General features: G+C 32.5%; 1 non-coding gene across 1 annotated transcript; it reads right to left on the minus strand.

The window, feature by feature from the left end:
* Nucleotides 1–15,058: 15,058 nt before the first annotated feature.
* Trnaa-cgc lies at nucleotides 15,059–15,130 on the minus strand. Its single transcript has one exon. It is a non-coding gene; the product is annotated as a tRNA-Ala (tRNA).
* Nucleotides 15,131–18,300: the final 3,170 nt, after the last annotated feature.

The raw sequence follows: 18,300 nt of genomic DNA on the forward strand, positions 1-18,300 counted from the left end.
CACGTAAGCCACTTTAGACTTGCTTTGATTGTTTTAAAATAAGTAATCGTTTAGTTATTTATTATTATTTAAATTTGATTTTGTGTAAATGATACTCAATTTCTTAGGTCTAAGGCTAATTGTGTAAATTGTTAAAGTAATTAAAATCATTAAATTGTGTTTGACAAACGATTGTTGTTTTATTTTTAAGTGATTTCCACTTCTGATTCTAACAATATATATTCATTTAAATGTTCTATCTTTAAAATTTTCAACGTTACATAAAGATTCGAAATATAAATGTTTCTATTAAAATAAAATAACCTTATCAAACATCTATGCTATTATTATAAGCAGGTTAAATTTGTTTGTTTGTATGTAGGGGTAATCTTCGGAACTAATGACCCAATTTAAAAAAAAATCGTTGGTGAAGCTTCATTATTTCTGAGTTCTACAGAGTATACAGTGTATTTATATCAATTTATGTTCTTTATTTATAAATGACACCCGTACGATAGGAGAGTTAGCCCGGGTAGCTAGTTAACAATAAAGCTTTTTATTGAATAGTATACAATATATATGAAATACGTTATTCAGAAAAAGCGATGAAAAAACTCTTATTAGAAACATTGTACATCGACACAAGGTCGTACTTCAGTTGAGTTGGAATTTTATAAAAAAAGTTACTGAACTTCTGTTAAATCGAATGCGGAACTAATATCGAGTTTCATGTTTTCAAAACTACATGTTGCTTTGAATTTTTGTGGATAAACATTGTATAATAAAAAAAAAACCGTAAATTAAAAAAAGGCGATATGTATAGGTATCAACATCAACAAAGTACTTATTTCAAACGTTTTACAAAGATACATAGTGCCTTTTACAATTAACAAGACAAAAATCGTGGTATTTAAATAAAAGTGCGAATGTTCTACGGTGTAGATCGGCTAATCATTGTTTAATGTTCATATAATTTTCTTTGAAAAATTGCACTGGATACGGTATGGATTTATTTATATAGTTGCCTATTCTAATATTTAAAATATCCTAAAAATTTCATACACATTTAACTAATTCCCTGGTCAAAAATATTTTTTATCAAAATTTCGCAAAAACGCCGCGATTTTCGATTCAGATTAACGTTTTTATCCACTGAACCATCTTAACATGGCGTAGCAATTGAGCTGTAATCGTCACGTAGCGTTTTACGTCACGTTTTCGTAACATTTGAATATAATTATTGTCTGTGATCGCTACACGTCACAGTCATGGTTTACCAGCTAACGAACGATAAACCAAATAGTACAGGTTCACAGTTGAAAGCATATCATATAAATGATCTTGCGTTAAAGGAAATGTTTTAATATATAAATAATATAATTGTATTTAACAGACATTGCTATAAAATTAATTACGAAGTTTCAAAAACGGGTCATCTTGCTAGAATAATTTGTGTGTAAATGTTGGTAGGTCGGAATGCTTCTATTTCTAATCACTTATAGGTCATTATATTTTTAAGTAATCCAATATTTACGAAAATCAATTCATTTTCATTTATTACAATTAATAAACAATATATAAGTGGGTTTACAAAATGTATGTACGCGCGAGAAAAATTATATTTCTTCTTATTAAAAATAGTTTTTAAGTACAGGAAAATTATTAATAATAATAAAATAATATCGTCTTCTTCTTCCATACTTCTCTGTCAGACGCCATCTCATAAGTAACATTATTTCTAACAATACGATCGTTTCTGTGGTACCTCTATATCCATCCAAATCCATGCTCAAGACCTTCCTCACAACATGGTCCTCATTGCTTCGCATATATATGACGGAGAAATTCCTCCAGGGTTATTTTTAAAAAGCGTGACGTCAGCATTGCTGACGTCACTTTCACCAACATGATCTTGATGGCTCATTTTGCAATGAAATAATAAAACTATTTCAGCAAAATAATAGGTTTATTCAACAATCGATCAGGACACAACGTTCGTCTGAACAGTCCGACGGCTCGAATGAGAATGAACCCCGAGCAACCGTCGCACTGCTTTTTATAGCAAACATCATAATAACAACACCTGTTGAACACAGGTGTTCAATCAATGAAATAACATTTAAAATTCATTTTTATGTTTAGTTTTCACAAATATTAATTCATTTCTGATTTTTAAACAATAAACAACAACTTCTTTACATATTAATTAGAAATAACTTGATTAAATAATCAATTTAAAGCGTTTGCGCCGACATATATAAAATCGAAATATCACTCACTGATTAATCATGAAATCTCAGAAACTATAACACTTACAAACATTGTCATTTGGCAGGTAGGTTCCTTATAGGGTGTAGACATTCGCTAAGAACGGATTTTACAAAATTCCACCCCTAAGGGGATAAAACGATTATGGAAGTGTGTGCTTTAATTATTGCGTGGGTGAAATTAGACACATGCAGGTTTCTCCCTCCGAGCACGAGATAAATTATAAACACAAATTTAGTGCACATTGAAATTCAGTGGTGTTTGCCTGGGTTTGGACCCGCAATCATCGGTTAAGACGCGTTCTAACCACTGGGCCACCTCGGCTCCATCCTGTGTGCGCGGATCATAAAAATCTTATCATTATTCATAACGCGCTAGAACGGAGTATAAATTTAATAATAATATTTAATAATTTGGAAATACGAAATTCTCACTAAGTTAAATACAATAAGTGCTTCGTAAGATAACCATTATTGTTAAGAAGTGCGCTTTCAGTGACAAGACGACAAGTCGTTGAGAGATTAACAAGCTGAAAGCGAATTGCATTTCAACTCGTCTAGGCAGACGCTTTAAATCTTATTCAAATTAAAAGCTCTCTTTGCCGATACACTTTATTTTGCGTCTTACCCAATGTTCTTTAGTAAATTGAATTCGAAACTGTTTGCAGGTCAATCCAGTATTGACACGAATTGATAAAAAAAATCCTGTTAAACTAGTTATATCCAGTGGAATCAATATAACCCAGTAATTAGAATGTGTGTATCGGAATCGAATTGCGTACGTTCAAACCCGGGCAACAATATTATTTCTTAATAGCGTTTATAGTCATGATATTATTCGTGGTAGCTTTAAAAGAAAACATCGTGCAACAACAAATGCATGTTTATACACGGTGCACTAATGAGGGTTGATGGATGGGCATCTGCCAGATTATTATACTCACGATATCACGAATACAAACTAAGCACATGGAAGTTTTAATTTTGAACCCGGGTAAGAACCACTTTAGAACTCTCATTAAAACTAACGTTCTAACTAGTGAGCTATTACTAATGTTCATAGTACATTAATAATGTAAATTTATATCGAAACTAATAATTTCGATCAGCTCAAATAGAGCAACAAATATAATAATTAGCTTAATTCACGACTATATATTTTCACAGATACATTCTATATCTTTTACGTAGTGGAGTTGATTGTATAACTCTTATTTAAGAGGTTATTGAACTATTTATAGTATATATGATATTAGTAATAATATTCTAATAATCGAATTACAGCTACTACTCCAATATCAAGGAATAATGTCACATTCGATATTACGGCGCACAAGTTGTAAAGTACCACTAATGTAATAATGTAACACTCAGAGAAGTTGTACGTGTAACGTGAAAGATTATCAAACTAGAGGATATTGAAATTTCTTTACGTAAAAAGAGACAATAAGAATGTGGGCTTTGATAAAAATTAACACGGACAAAATCTAAAGAAATGATTTCTATTTGAAACGAAAAAAAAAACATTAATATAAATATAATTGAATTCGTTTAGACTATAGTTATAATTTCGTACAAAGATAGTAATAAAAAATTAAATTTGAAATCCATGGAATAAATACCGGACACTCAAAGAAATAAAAAAATTAACCAGATACTAAAGAGCAACACTAAATGTCTAACAAAAGAATATCTGAAAGATGTCAAAGATCAATGGAAAGGAGTAGGGCAGAAATAAGATCAAAAGACAAATATAGAAGCGATACAATGCGTAACATAACAATGGTACAAAATAAAAAGCAAATAGTCTTAACAGGAAGTGAAGACAAGTTGAGTTAAATAATGACACGAAATGATGAAACAATTTAAAAAACAAAGGAAACAAGGTTGGCGATATAAGAGAAGAGATATTGAAATATTCGTTGCAGGGAAAGCATAGACGAGGAGAGCTTAAAATTAAAAAAACATAATAATAAGCATTGTATCAAAGTGCAGCATGCCAAACACGATTTAAAAAAAAAAGACTGCACATAGACAGTAGAGGAAAACTATAATGATAAATTTAAGAAGAAAGATGATAAAGTATATATCTAAAGCATGAACATTTATGTAAGCTTTGAATGGCTTAATTAAAGTACATTTTCGAACCACTTATGAAATTAAATGTTACTTCACACTGCACTGAAAGACGCAGCGATTTTTTTTCTTTATAAATTCATTCATCTAAACGTAGAGGAAAAGTTTGTGAATACTACAATTCTGGACAAGGATCCCGTTGCTTTATTGAGCATGAGTATTAAAAGTTTATTTAACAACCACAGTTCACTAAGAATTTCTGTGCCGTACAAAGATTCGTTTGTTTTGAAAAACTTAACCATGTAAAGCTTAACAAGGACAGTTTTAAGTGAGTATTTCTAAAATATGTCAGAATAAATATAGCATTCACACAATTTAAAATAAAAAAAAAAAAACAAATCTGTAATATGTGTAGGTAAGTGACGTGTTTAATCTGCTAAGCCAACTCGATTCATAAACAAATTAAATAAAAGTGAAAGTTTTTTTTTTAACCAATATAAATATTTTGCAGTCCCTTAGTTACCTAAATTTGCCACGGTTCAGTGTTAACTATCACGATTAGCGACAATTGAGGTCAACGTTCGTAATGTGCCCAGTGAGGTGCAAAGGAGATAAGAATTACTTTGCCTTGCTTAATGTTTTCATGTTTATCACTCGGGGTTAATGTTTTTTATCTAGCAGAGACTCTTGAATTTTTTTTAAATAAAATATTTGCTAAAGGTCATATTATAGAAAGTTTACCAAAAATGTCAAATGTTTTTGAAATTTTAAACTTGAATTAATAATGTTTCTATTATATTCCAAATATTTTTTTCCAAATATCAAAAAGTTCACTCAGTTGTTTCAAGACAAAGGAAAGAAAGTTGTAGGTCTAAGTGAACTACTCATGAATATCGGTGAAATCATTCAAATCATTCGAGACATACTTATAATTAAAATTAGACATCGTTACGTATCAAAAATTTGTACAGCAAAATCGTGGCATCTATTTTAAAAGTATCTCGTCGCTAGACTAAATAAAGCTTGATGAAATGAAACTGAAGCGATTTTCTGAAAACGTAAATAATAAAATAATTAAATAATGATCCTATTTCACTCAATTTACACGGAATTCCAAAAATAATTCACAAATATAATCTTACTAATAAACCAAAAACCTATGAATAGAATAGTTTTATTCCCACGCTCTTTAAAAATATTATTTCAGCAGATATTAAAACGTGCACTTGATTAAACCACAACTGGATGTCCAAGGTATGTTCAGTCACACCTAAGCCGTTGAGCAGCGCGTCACGATTGGCAGACACGTCACGACGTGGCAGAATCAAGTACTTAATAAAGTGCGGGACATTCACGTGAGGGGGTTTCTGAAAGACAAATTAAATCCTACTCCTATCTCTATACACTGCTTAAAAGCAGTAAATATAGCAAGTCACCTAGTTGATTAGATAAAACATGATATAGTCGTATGTTATAAATTAAGTGGACCAAAAATATTGCGCTTCTTCTAACCCAACATAATCGCAGACCATATTCAGGAAAAAAATAAGCAAGATTGTTTGAAGTTTTGAAGATTAGCCTATAAAGCGAACCAGCTTAACTTGGGATTAATTATTATTTACTGTAAACTTTCTTCGCGAGGAATATCTGAGGCCAATGCCATAATTAATTGAATTCGTGAAAGAGCTGCGGAATTTTCTTTCCTTTTAAAATAAAAATAAAGGAAGTTATTTCTTTATTTTCCTTTTTTATTTTATACTTCTCTAAACTTTTATTTATTTTATCCTCTTCGTATTCTTGATCATGCTGAATACCCAATAATAATTCTACCCTTAATATTAATGAGGAATACATTTAGTGTTCCTGCATTGCTACTATTTACGGTTTACACAAATGAATTTAACAGCTAAAGTCTTCGACGTCAATTAAAGCAGCCACTCGTTTTCGTTAGAACCTTGGCCAGATCCAAGGAAAAAAAAAGAATGGATGAATCATTTAAATCCAGTATTATAATTATCGTCAAAAAACGACACAGTGAAATAAGAGACAGGAGAAAAATTATTGATGCATTAACCCACTGCAAGAAACTAAAGTGGAAGTGGGCTGGTGACCAGTCAGGAAAAAGAGAGGTGGACTAGGAAAATCACTGCATGGGCTGGCCCTTGCGGAAAAAGGAAAAGAGGTCACCCCCTTGAAAGATGGGAAGACGAACTTTTAAAATTCTTAAAAAAAGACTGGATGAGAATAGCTCAAGACAGAAAAAAATGGAGTAAGATGGAGGCCTATACTCGTCGAGAGGTCCTTAGTTATTAGATTTATAAAAAAAAAAAACTCTTATTACTATTATTATACTAAGGAATAAATAAATAAATAAATATAATTATCATCTACATTTTGTACAAGCTGCTGGAATTAATTTCTTTGTAGGATAAAATATATATATGAATTCCTGCTATAGATTTTGCAAGAATACACTATTATTAATAACTTAACCTTTGCAGAATATTAATAACGAGCAGTCTGTAGTGTAACCAGATGTTATTGTAGCTTTCACATAACTAATTAAACCGCGCCTTCGCCCGCGTAGAATTCAGCTTGTGGCGAAAACCCATCGTACTATTTAACGTTTGGGTCATGTTATAAAGATAATGCTTGCTTAAAATATATAAGCATTGGTGGAATATAACGTCTGTCTGTTCGCCTCCAAGACTTAAAATGCCCCTTTAGGGATCTGGAAGAGAGGGAACTTTGAACAGGTCCATAAGACAAAGTTGATGATTTACGTATATATGTATATATTTAAATATTGGACGTCACGTTCTCTAACTACAAACTAAATTTATGCGTATGCGTTTAAACATGAAACATGTTGGAATTTAAATTAAAATGGTTCAACGCGTAATTACATTTAATTTTAGGAAAATAATTACTTACTATACGCGTTTTAAACAACAAACAAAAAGTTCGCTCCATATTTAAAATTTATATATAAAATTGAATATCCATCGAGAAGTTTCTTGGATCGTATGTTAGATAATATTAAATCCTTGTAGAAAGTTAAATTTGCAAACGGAACTAATTGATTTAACGGAAGTAAAATATTTATGGATAATATTCTAGAATATTGCAATAATAAAAAAACGAGGTAATGGTTTTTTAAATTAAACGTTTTAAAAATGGAACGCGATAAACGTAACACCCAAACAGCACATTTCGAAAATGGATCAGGTAGAAGTGTACTACGGAGCGTCGCAAAGACTTTACAAATTGATGTCGTTACTTGGTACCGGGGAGGTAACAAGCATTGACAGAAGATATTAATTATTGAATTTCATGATTGATATGTTGTACGTTATAATTATAATCAAATTTACGTGAACTCTATTGTCTAATTATTGTGTATTCTGTTAAAGTTAAGTTGATAATGTGTCTTCGTTGGTCCAAAATTTTTTTTTAAATATTTTGTAAGTCAAGTTTTTCGTAACTTTGATTATATCTGAGTTAGTAGTCATTAGTCGTATATAAGGTGTTAGTTTATCTAATTGAAAACCACGAAATGTTGACGTAAGCTTATTTCGCTTTGACTATATTAAACCTAGGAACATGTTTCAATATATCTAGTTAAAACAAGTTCTACTATTATTACACTTTGGATTTTAACGCTTTATAAAGGTATTATGAAGGTTGTTGGGTGTGAAATGTTGGAATTGGACTGTGTTAATGTTGTATTGTATTTCGTTTGTACTTCTCTTTGATGTCAAATCAATGGTATACTGCGCATTGTTAAATTAAACATATCATATGTGTATTCATTGTTATATAATTATATTAATGGGTATAATAAATTTACCTTAAAGGCCGGCAACGCACCTGCAACTCCCGTGGTGTTGCAGATGTCCATGGGCGGTGGTAATCACTTTCCATCAGGTGAGCCTCCTGCTGGTTTGCCCCCTATAACATAAAAAAAAACCTGTAAAAATATTTTTAGTGAAATTGATAATTTTTTTTAATGATATTTTAAGTGGTAACGTATAATAATCTCTTGTCCTTTTTAAAAAGAATGATATATGTACATGAAGTTTTTTCTGGAAGTTTTTTTCACAAGATCATAATTAATTGGGAAATCTATACATAAAAATAAACAGTAACGCTTGTCCGCGCGGGCAAGGACGTTCTTGGGCTGAGTATCACGTGCTCTTACCTCGTGGATATCTTGGCTTTTATACAAAATGTATGTCTTAACTGTCTTCATAACTTTATTTACATAAGAATTAATAACATTACGTGCTTAAATGTATACAAATATGAATTAAAACTACTTACTGTATAAATTTTGAACGCGTGGAATGGTGGCAAGAATGCTAGCAGCCTTTCCCCGTTGAATCGCAATTCCGATCCTCTGGGCTAAAAACGTACCAGCCCCCTGTCACTAGTGGAGGCAATAAGGCGAAGTTTTGTTTATTTAATTGTTTGTCTTTGAGATAAATTCATTCTAACAATCCTTTAATTTTAAGACGTTCTATGAAAGATATGATTTAAATAAAATAAGAATAAACTTTATTGATGTGTGCGTATTTTGTAATAAAATCAACATAACGACATCTGCAACCATTATAGATCTAGTTATAGCTCTGAGAGTAAATCTATTAGGTTTAATAATCTCTGACCTTATTTTCCTCTCAGTTTTCAAAGGCCCGAATCGCTTAGACGGTTCCTTTATGATAATTTTTGTAATGAAATTTTATTGGTCCAGAAAATATCTCTGCATATTATACCGCCGCTCCACATATTAATAAGATATGGTATATTTTTAAGGTATAACACAATTAATAGGTGACGATTTTATATCGAGTTATCTGAACCAAACGAAAGTGTGATTCAGAACAAAATCGTTTTCTATTAAAAGATGTGGTATATTGCTTTAACTATAATTTCAAATAATAAGTTAGGTTATAGTTCAAATATTATAACATAATATACTTTACAACATTTTTTTTTAAGTATATACTTATTAAACATTATTTGTTTTTTTATATATATTATATGATATTTTTTTATTAAACTGGTTCAATCACCCTTCAATCTGGAAAACAACAATAAAAGACTGCTTCGGTGCACTCGATCCTTAAAAATGGCAACCGCTCAAACCTGTATTTATTTGTATTTATTGCCTGAAGTCATCAACTACTTGGTCTCCAATATAATAGGGTCCATTATCAATTGCGAGCAACTCTGGTACCTAGAGGAGCTGTTGACCAGTTGTTTAGCGACCGCCAGTACGTTTTCGTCAGGGTAATCTTCAAGTATACCTAGCACATAGATGGACGGAAGCAGATGAGTCCAAGGAGCGATGGCGTGCATCAGCAGCCTGTTTGGAAATAACGAAGATGATCACGAATAGCACAAAGCGCTTCTTCAAATCCTCCTTCCTATGGGCTTCCCAGGAAATTATGCAACTAGATCACCATCTATTTGGCAGATAGGTCATCAAGGTTTTTATCAACAGTGCATGCTCTAACTTACAATTCGTAAATATTGGTGTTCCACAAGGCTGCGTGCTATAACCCACACTGTTTCTTCTGCATATCAATGACTTGTTATAAGACAGCAACATATACACCGACCGTGCTTATTTAATATTTATACCCATTGCTGCCACAGTAAGTGTCGGAATACTTGGCTTTAATGTTTCGAGACTCGTTCAGTAGTAGAAGGTAAAGCCAAATTGGCATCTGCTCTCATCTCTGGACGAAAACTTCCTAAAAATAACTACTTCTGTTTGACAGTATTCAACGCAGAGCGGCTCGAATTATCGACGATCGAGCCCAGCGGTTTTTCCAAATCTATACGACATGGGAATGTTCAGGGAAAGAGCCTACTTATTTCTTAATAGCCGACCGGTTTGCCACCTACTACCTAAATTAAAAAAATACCAAAAATAATGAAGTCCAGGTAATAAATACCTATAGTTTCCAAAAGTAAATCTAAAACCCAATTACTGTGTAATTGAAAATTTTAATTGAAAGTCACGGTTGGCCGCTAATTTAAACTATTTGGAAATGAAAACCTTTATCAATAGACAAGGATCCAAATGAACTCTTAAAGGATTCAAACGCCTTTTCCATTTTAATTAATATTACGATATTGAGTATACGCACGAATTGTTTTTTAATTTTTTTCTTTTTAGTTTCTATTTTACATTTGAATTTTTTTTTAATATAATTTTATTCAAATAAAAATTTGTGTTGAACTTGTATTCCAAATGGAATTTATATTTAAAACTAGCTGCCCGCCCCGGCTTCGTTGGGGTTATTCCATGAGAAGGAATAATTACATAGAACTTACTCTGTGAACTAAATTTAATTTTTGATGTTATATTATTAGGACTTATAAATTCTTAAAGCGTTCGATTTTTTCACAGGAAATCGAAGACGACTGACTGATAAATCGGTAGGCATCATAGGTATCCGGGGTATGTGCGCAAACTGATCGGCTTTTGTCTAGTAATTAAAGTCACTACAATGGTATTGTCCCTCAATTCCTTTATAAGAAGTATCTTGCATTGCACATGCTAGCAGGTCCTAAAATATCGTAATAACGTTAAAGGTGTTCCAGGGCCGCGGACTTTGTGAAAAAAATAAAATATAAGTGTCGTTGAGTCAACCTATTGTGTTCTAGAACATAGCCAATGAAAATGTCTTTCGTCTTAATTTTCAATATCAGGATATACGGCATTTATTAAAAAATCTAAATTATGGTTTATTCGCCCTAATGATTCATCGAAAAAACATAATAATTACTGCTTAAATTTAAATAATATATAAATTTATAATGCCGACCCCAAATAAAATTGGGATAAGGGCAGGAAGATGATGATGAATTACTACTTAAATTTAAAGAAGAAAAAATTCCGTCTCCAAGTATTAGGAGCTGTTGTAAGAAATTGCTATGCGTATGTGTGTTTCCTATGAAGATGAGCTCCCATATTAGTTCGCAATTTTAAACTTTTAATGATGTCCACAAGGAAGAAAATTTCAAGCATAATAATAGCATAATATCTGGACGCATTACTCTAATAATAATGGACATCCCATTTTTGACAAAAGTAATCATACCCATTAGTGCAGTGTTGTTTCTAAGATCCTTTATGATTCTAGCTTGAACATATGCTCTATGGCATGATGTATTTATATTCCACATTATCAATGATGATTCTTATACTAATTCACCCAGAGGCCCATTCTTGCGGAAAGACCATGTAGATCTTTGATCAAGAGAAACAGATAGCGGGAGGTTAAAAGTAAAACGAACAGTTTTTCATTCATTACTATAAGTATCTTAATAGATAGATCGACGGTCTGACAGAATGACTGCGGCGCATGTAATTATTTTGTCGCACGTATATTTAGAGATAATAGACAATAGTTTGAACTTTATAGAGTTAAGGATACAAATAGTCTAAATTTAATTTTCGTTCTAACAAACACATTTATTTAGATATAGATATTAATCTAACATTAAATAAGGTTTGAAAAAAAATCATTGTTTTTAATCTAAAGTTTTAATAGTAAAAGCAATTATTATGAGTTACCCTTCAAAGTTAGGCGTCTGTTATCGCTGACTTTTTAGTTGATATTGACATGTCCCTTAATATTTTAGTACATTGTTTGGTCTCTCATCAATTTTAGCAGCGCATGCGATGAAAGACATTTTATGACATTTTTACATCAGGTTACATTATTCAAGTTCTAGAAGATTTAACTAATTATTTCTGTATATAAATATAGACTTGCTTATTCGGTGAAGCTTTCTAACGATAAAGACATTTTAAAGTATGTCGAGCAGTTTTTGAGTTAAATCACAAACAAATTTTCATCTTTATAATATTAGTTTAAATGTACATAGTAGAGCTTAAAACAATTGTGTTATGTGTGGGTGATTGTGCAAATGTGTGAGTGTGCGTTCATACTTCTCCAGCTTTGTAACTGGCTGATATTATTCGATGACCATAAATAACCTTCCACCTCCGACTACCTTCTTCCGGTCTTATAACTGGACTACGAGTCAATCATAAAGAACGAGATAAGTTATACTACTAACATTACTCTCTGAATCAATAACACGTATAAAATTGTGTATGTGTTTATTAACAAAGATTTTACCCACACAATAAAAAACTTTTCATATTATCCATTGTACTCGGTCGATATTGAGAAAGTTAGGCCACTAGCTGACGTAACCATGTGATACCTATCTAGATAGTACAAGATTAGAACCGACCGCAAACTCAGGTTGTGTCGAAGCACGGGCCCAACATAATATTGTAAATTATTAAATTATTATATGAATTACACATTATATTTTTATAAAACAAAAGAAAGCAAAAAAGAATGAACATCTCGGTCAATGCTCGCTGTCTTTTAGCTCTACTGACTGAGTCTTGAAAACATTCCAGTTACTGCCACAGCTAGTATTAAAATACGTGGCATGATATTTCGAACCTCGTTCAGTTCCGCAGTCATTTGGAAGGTAAAGCCAAATTGGCATCTAAAAAGCTTAGTGTGCTCGTCAAGGCAAGATCACATGATGTACTGCTCTCACCTCTGAGCGGGAGCGTCCCAGTACCAGCTTCTTTCATTTGATCTTATTCAACACAGAGCCGCCTTTTCTACTTTGGACGTTCCGAAGAATTGTTTAGATTAATCCCGGCTGCTGAATGACCGCACCATCTAGATGTCGATGTAGATCTGGTAGTCGTTTTCTATCAGGTGGTTTTCCTGCTCGTTTGCCAGGCTTACCATAAAAAAGGGTGTTTAAGCAAATGAGACTCGTTTTAAAATGTTCTAAAAATGCCAGAATACGTACCGTTGGCGGATACAGTGTAAGTGTGTTATGGTCTTGTAACTGAATTCCAAATCCGAGATTTTTATTGTCATCTGCAGCCATCTGATAAACGATAATATTATTTAACCTGAAACTAACCGGTCAATTATAAAGTTGGTTCTGTTAAAAAAAAACCAATTAATACTATTTCGATATGAGTAGCAATAACGCTTGCTTCAGTTAGTTTCAAAAAGACTTAATACTGTTTCGTATAAAACCTGCTGTTTTCAGTTTGAAGCAAGTTTATCTATGAGATATTATAGTACGTCCAGGGCATTCTTATTAAAAGATACTCTTCACTGTTCAATGTAATAATTCCGTGCAAAATATATAATGTTTCTCGAGACAAATATATTGCTTAGTTTCATATTATGGAATCATAGTTATTTTAAGATATTCATAGACCGTAAAACACACACGAAGATAAACTGTTTTATATACTTTTTGTTGATTTTAATTTATTTGTTAAATAATTTGGTCGTGTCCTCATATGACATATATGTTCTACCGCCAAACGGCAGTACTTAGTATTATTTTGTTCCGGTTTGAAAAGTGATTCAGTTCAACTACAGGCAAAGAGACATAATGTTTTAGCTTCTAAGGTTGGTGGCACATTGGTGATTTGTAAGAAAAAAAACGTACAATGTCCTCTTTCACCGCCGAGGACGAAATGGATTATAAATAAAACTTTAAGGACATAGAAATTCAATGGTGAAATTGTATTAATACCGCAATCACGATTATATCTCGGATATGAATTGTGCTGACCACATAACATCAGGTGGCAAATTAGCTTGCCCATTACATTAAAGATAAAGATATATTCTAAGATTATAAAGAACATATACAAAACAAATAAAAATCGCACACTCGCCTGCTTTAGAAAGTAATAAATATTTGTTTCTGATAATAAATAAGGTTGCTTTCCTCGAAGCTCTTGTATCTCTTATCACGTTTTGCTATTTTACACGAAAACTTTACTTCCTATCGCGGTGGATTTATAGTATAAAATGATGTGCTATGTAGCCATTAAAAACAAAAAAAATATTCAACATATATTCAATAATAAAGATGATTAAAAATACAACTATCTTCATTGTTTTTTTTACTTATTATTGTAACGCCTCGCTATATGCTAATCTGAGCCGAGTGGAACCGAGCCCAGCCAAGCCAAAGCCAAGCCAAACCAAACCAAAGCCAAAGCCAAAGCCAAAGCCAAAGCCATGTCGCGACAGTTAGTGCTGGAGCTGCCCGCCAAGCCCGTATGTGACTATTAGTGACGTCACATCCGAGTATACAATAAGTGAAATTGAATACCCGAATCATTCTTTTCAAAACGTCATTCGCTATTTATTCAAGAGAGACCGTTGCCGATGGCGACCGTAGTAAAGAAAAAGAAAACAGTGATGACGTGATAGCAACCCGGCGGGCGGGCGGAAAGAATATAACAGAGTTGTAAAAATATAAGAGATTAATAATTAAAATCTATATAACATAATAGTTGTTATTGACCTTCGTTTCACTATTTATAGATTCACTAGCTACCAGACCCGGCTTTGTGCGTTTATTATGATTTATTTTATTATTTCTTATTCTACTAATAAGGGTCTATATAAAACGTTTATGTAATATACTTTTGTATTGGTCGTTGATGACCATCAATACAAAAGTATATTTTATATAGCCAACTGTTTTCGCCATGTATTATCTGACGAATGTTATCCGGTGAATATTTCGTCCTCGTCCGCTTGATAGAGACGTTTCGAAATGGCTTATTTAAGCGGTCACATTTAATTTATTTAAATTATTCTTGGTGTTAAAAGTTATGTTATTTTGTAAAGTTTTTTTATAAGTGGAGGTGCTGGGATTTGAACCCAGGACTTTCAGCATGCGAAGCAGACACTCTACCACTGAGTTACACCCCCTGTGATATTGTTGTTCAAAGTTGCACTTGGTTTTGAAAATACTACAATAGTTTTAAAACTGTTGAAGATTTGAAGCTTATTTTTGCTGCGGGTTTCCTCACGAAGTTTTCCTAAACCACTAAAGCAAGATAAATATAAAATAAATCATAAAATATATATTTTTAAATACAGAAACATATGTAGTTTTATTAGTGGCTATTACTGAAATTAATTTTATGGACGGTTATGATGATAATATCCTCAGGTGGAACGTGGAAAAAATTGGCCACTATTTGGGTAGGTCCAAGTGGCAAGAGAGCCAGGGGACGCCCTAAAGAACAATGGCTACCCGTTTTGTTTATATATTATTATCATTTCATTACAAAAATGCTGGGGAAGAATAAAGTAAGCGCAGATAAGGAAAACCTGGAAACCGTCGGAAGAGGCATATACTTGCCAAGGGCCTTAGCAGAATAATTCTAAACAAATATATACTCTTGAAAAAAAAAAAAAAACATTTATTATTAGTTTTGATATCAGTGGCTATTGGGAGTAATAAATAATTCGTAGCAAATTTACGCAATGTAGATCACACGAAACTAACATACAAAAATGACCCCTTACAGTTTATATAATAAGGTTAAGAAGCTATCCAGACGAGGACAACAAGGGAGGCACTTTATACTGGAAGGCACAGTAGCTTCTTGATATATATATCTTAAGATCAAGTATTTTCTCGTAATTTTATATAACTATGAATGTCTATAGTTCTTATAATTTATAGTGAACATAATAATATTTTATTTAAACAAATGAAAGAAACTTTTATTTACACACGTTAGTCCTTAAATAAATATATACAAATATGAAATGAAAAATAGTTACTGTATAAATCATGACCGCGTGCGACGGTGGCAAGAATGCTAGCGGCATTTCCCCATTTAATCGCAATTCCGATCCTCGGGGCAAAGCGAACCAGTCCTGTTGTCACCGTTGGGGGCAATAAAGCGAGGTGTTATACTTTTAATGCAGCTTTTTGTACTACTACTCCAAGGTCCAAATGATTCAACAGCAAATTGAAGAACAAAAACATCATTTAAAAGACACGAATGACATGTATATTGTTATATTAATTATATATACATATGTATATATATTTATATTGTATACATACTGTATTTATTTTAATTCTATTATTTCATTCCCTGTAAGCCGAGATGGCTCAGTGGTTAGAACGCGTGCATCTTAATTAATGATTGTGGGTTCAAACCCAGAAAAGCACCACTGAATTTTCATGTGCTTAATTTGTGTTTATAATTCATCTCGTGTTCGGTGGTGAAGGAAAACATCGCGAGGAAATCTGTTTGTGTCTTATTTCAACGAAATTCTGCCACATGCGTATCCACCGACCCGCGTTGGAGCAGCTTGGTGGAACATGCTTAAACCTTCTCCTCAAAGGGAGAGGAGTCCTTAGCCCAGCAGTGGGAAATTAACAGGCTGTTACTGTTCTGTTGTGTTCCATGTAAAGAGTGTAATATTTGATTAGGAGCGTTTGAGTACTTCGATTCTAGAAAATAGATTTACATATTTTATTTATTTTTAAAAAAATGTTACGCAAAGGCGCCTCTTTATGGTGAGTGGTCACCAATTCCCATAGACCCTACAGGTACAAATGTTATTCATCTTTTAAGCTGGAATACAATAATATTATGTTTTACCTTTTGGTGGCAGAAATTTTATTGAGTGGGCGATACTCAACTCAGTGAGAATTGCACAAAGGCTTTCACAAAGTAAATTAAATTCCTTATATAAAAATACTGTCAGTGATTGTTACGCCATCTGTTAAGATAAGTAACTATATAATATACTATGATATAAGTAAGTAAGTACTTATACGAACGACCTCATAAAGCTGTGATGTCATTCGTAACTTTGATACGAAAATAGAACACTTGTAGCTTGGGGTCGGAAGACCCTTGTACACGTAATGAATGTATATATTGCAACTTATGATTACTAGATGGCGTTATGTCATAGTGTAGACATTTCTACATCGCGGTGGCAAGATTCGCGAACTGTTTGATATATTGCTATGATTTTTTTTTTTCAGACATCACGGATAATTATCCACCCAGTGACCCGTCTGCAGTTGCAGACGGCGTTGCTACCACTGTAGGGGGCCATGCGGGCTCTGCGTGGATATCTCTGTGTGTTAAATAAACATGGTTATCAATGGCACCTATTAGTTTTATTATTAAATAAATATACCCTGTATAAGATAGCTTGACCTCTTTGATAGATGCAAATGTTTCTGATCGACATAACAGTGCAATGACGATATATTATTTTCTAAATTTAATGATTTTAAAAATTGTAAAAATATTTAAAAAAATACATATAATACAAAAGTTCCTAAAGATACAAGCGTTATCCAAAAATTTTATGACTTTTTCTATTATATATTATTGCTTCAAAGTAAAATTTAAATAGAAACACTAAAAATAATAGACGCTTGTACAATGTTACATCGGTCGGACGGTAGGGACACTAATAACAGGTAGTAATTGCTACAAATATCGATTACAAAAATCCTTATTAAAGATCATTGTTAACTTATTGTTACCTATTGGTCCTTTTGGTCGGGGTGTCTTTGGCTAGTGGTTAGGCTCTTTAGCTGGTATAACTCTTTTTAAAAAAATAAGCTAAAAAAAATTGAATTCTAATTTGAATTACGCATTCCATCGTGTATTATATATGTTATATTTTCTGTGTCACATCACTAGCCCGTCTGTCAATAAGATCAAGCTAACTTGAACAGGGAATAATGTCGTGCAGCATCCTTAGGGTCGAGTGAGCTAAGTATTCAACACTTACATGCTGTATAAGATTTTAAATTAACATGGTTATTTTTATTACTAACAGTATTTAAAACGGGATATTTACCATGTTTTTTATTTTTATTTGTTGGAGCTCGATATTTCGACATTATCTACGAATGTCTTGTTCACGAGACTGACGTTTGCGGGTAGATGTTGACGGCATTAGAAGTGTCCATATCGGACTACCTCCTTTCTCGTACGTTTGCTGCGTAAACACTGAATACCACTACCACTGTCACTTTCACCCTTACTATATGTTTTATTCGTATCAACGAACATATCAAGGCGGTAAAAAACAATGATATAAAGAAA

This window comes from Vanessa atalanta, chromosome 16 (genome assembly GCF_905147765.1).
Source record: "Vanessa atalanta chromosome 16, ilVanAtal1.2, whole genome shotgun sequence".
Taxonomy (NCBI): domain Eukaryota; kingdom Metazoa; phylum Arthropoda; class Insecta; order Lepidoptera; family Nymphalidae; genus Vanessa; species Vanessa atalanta.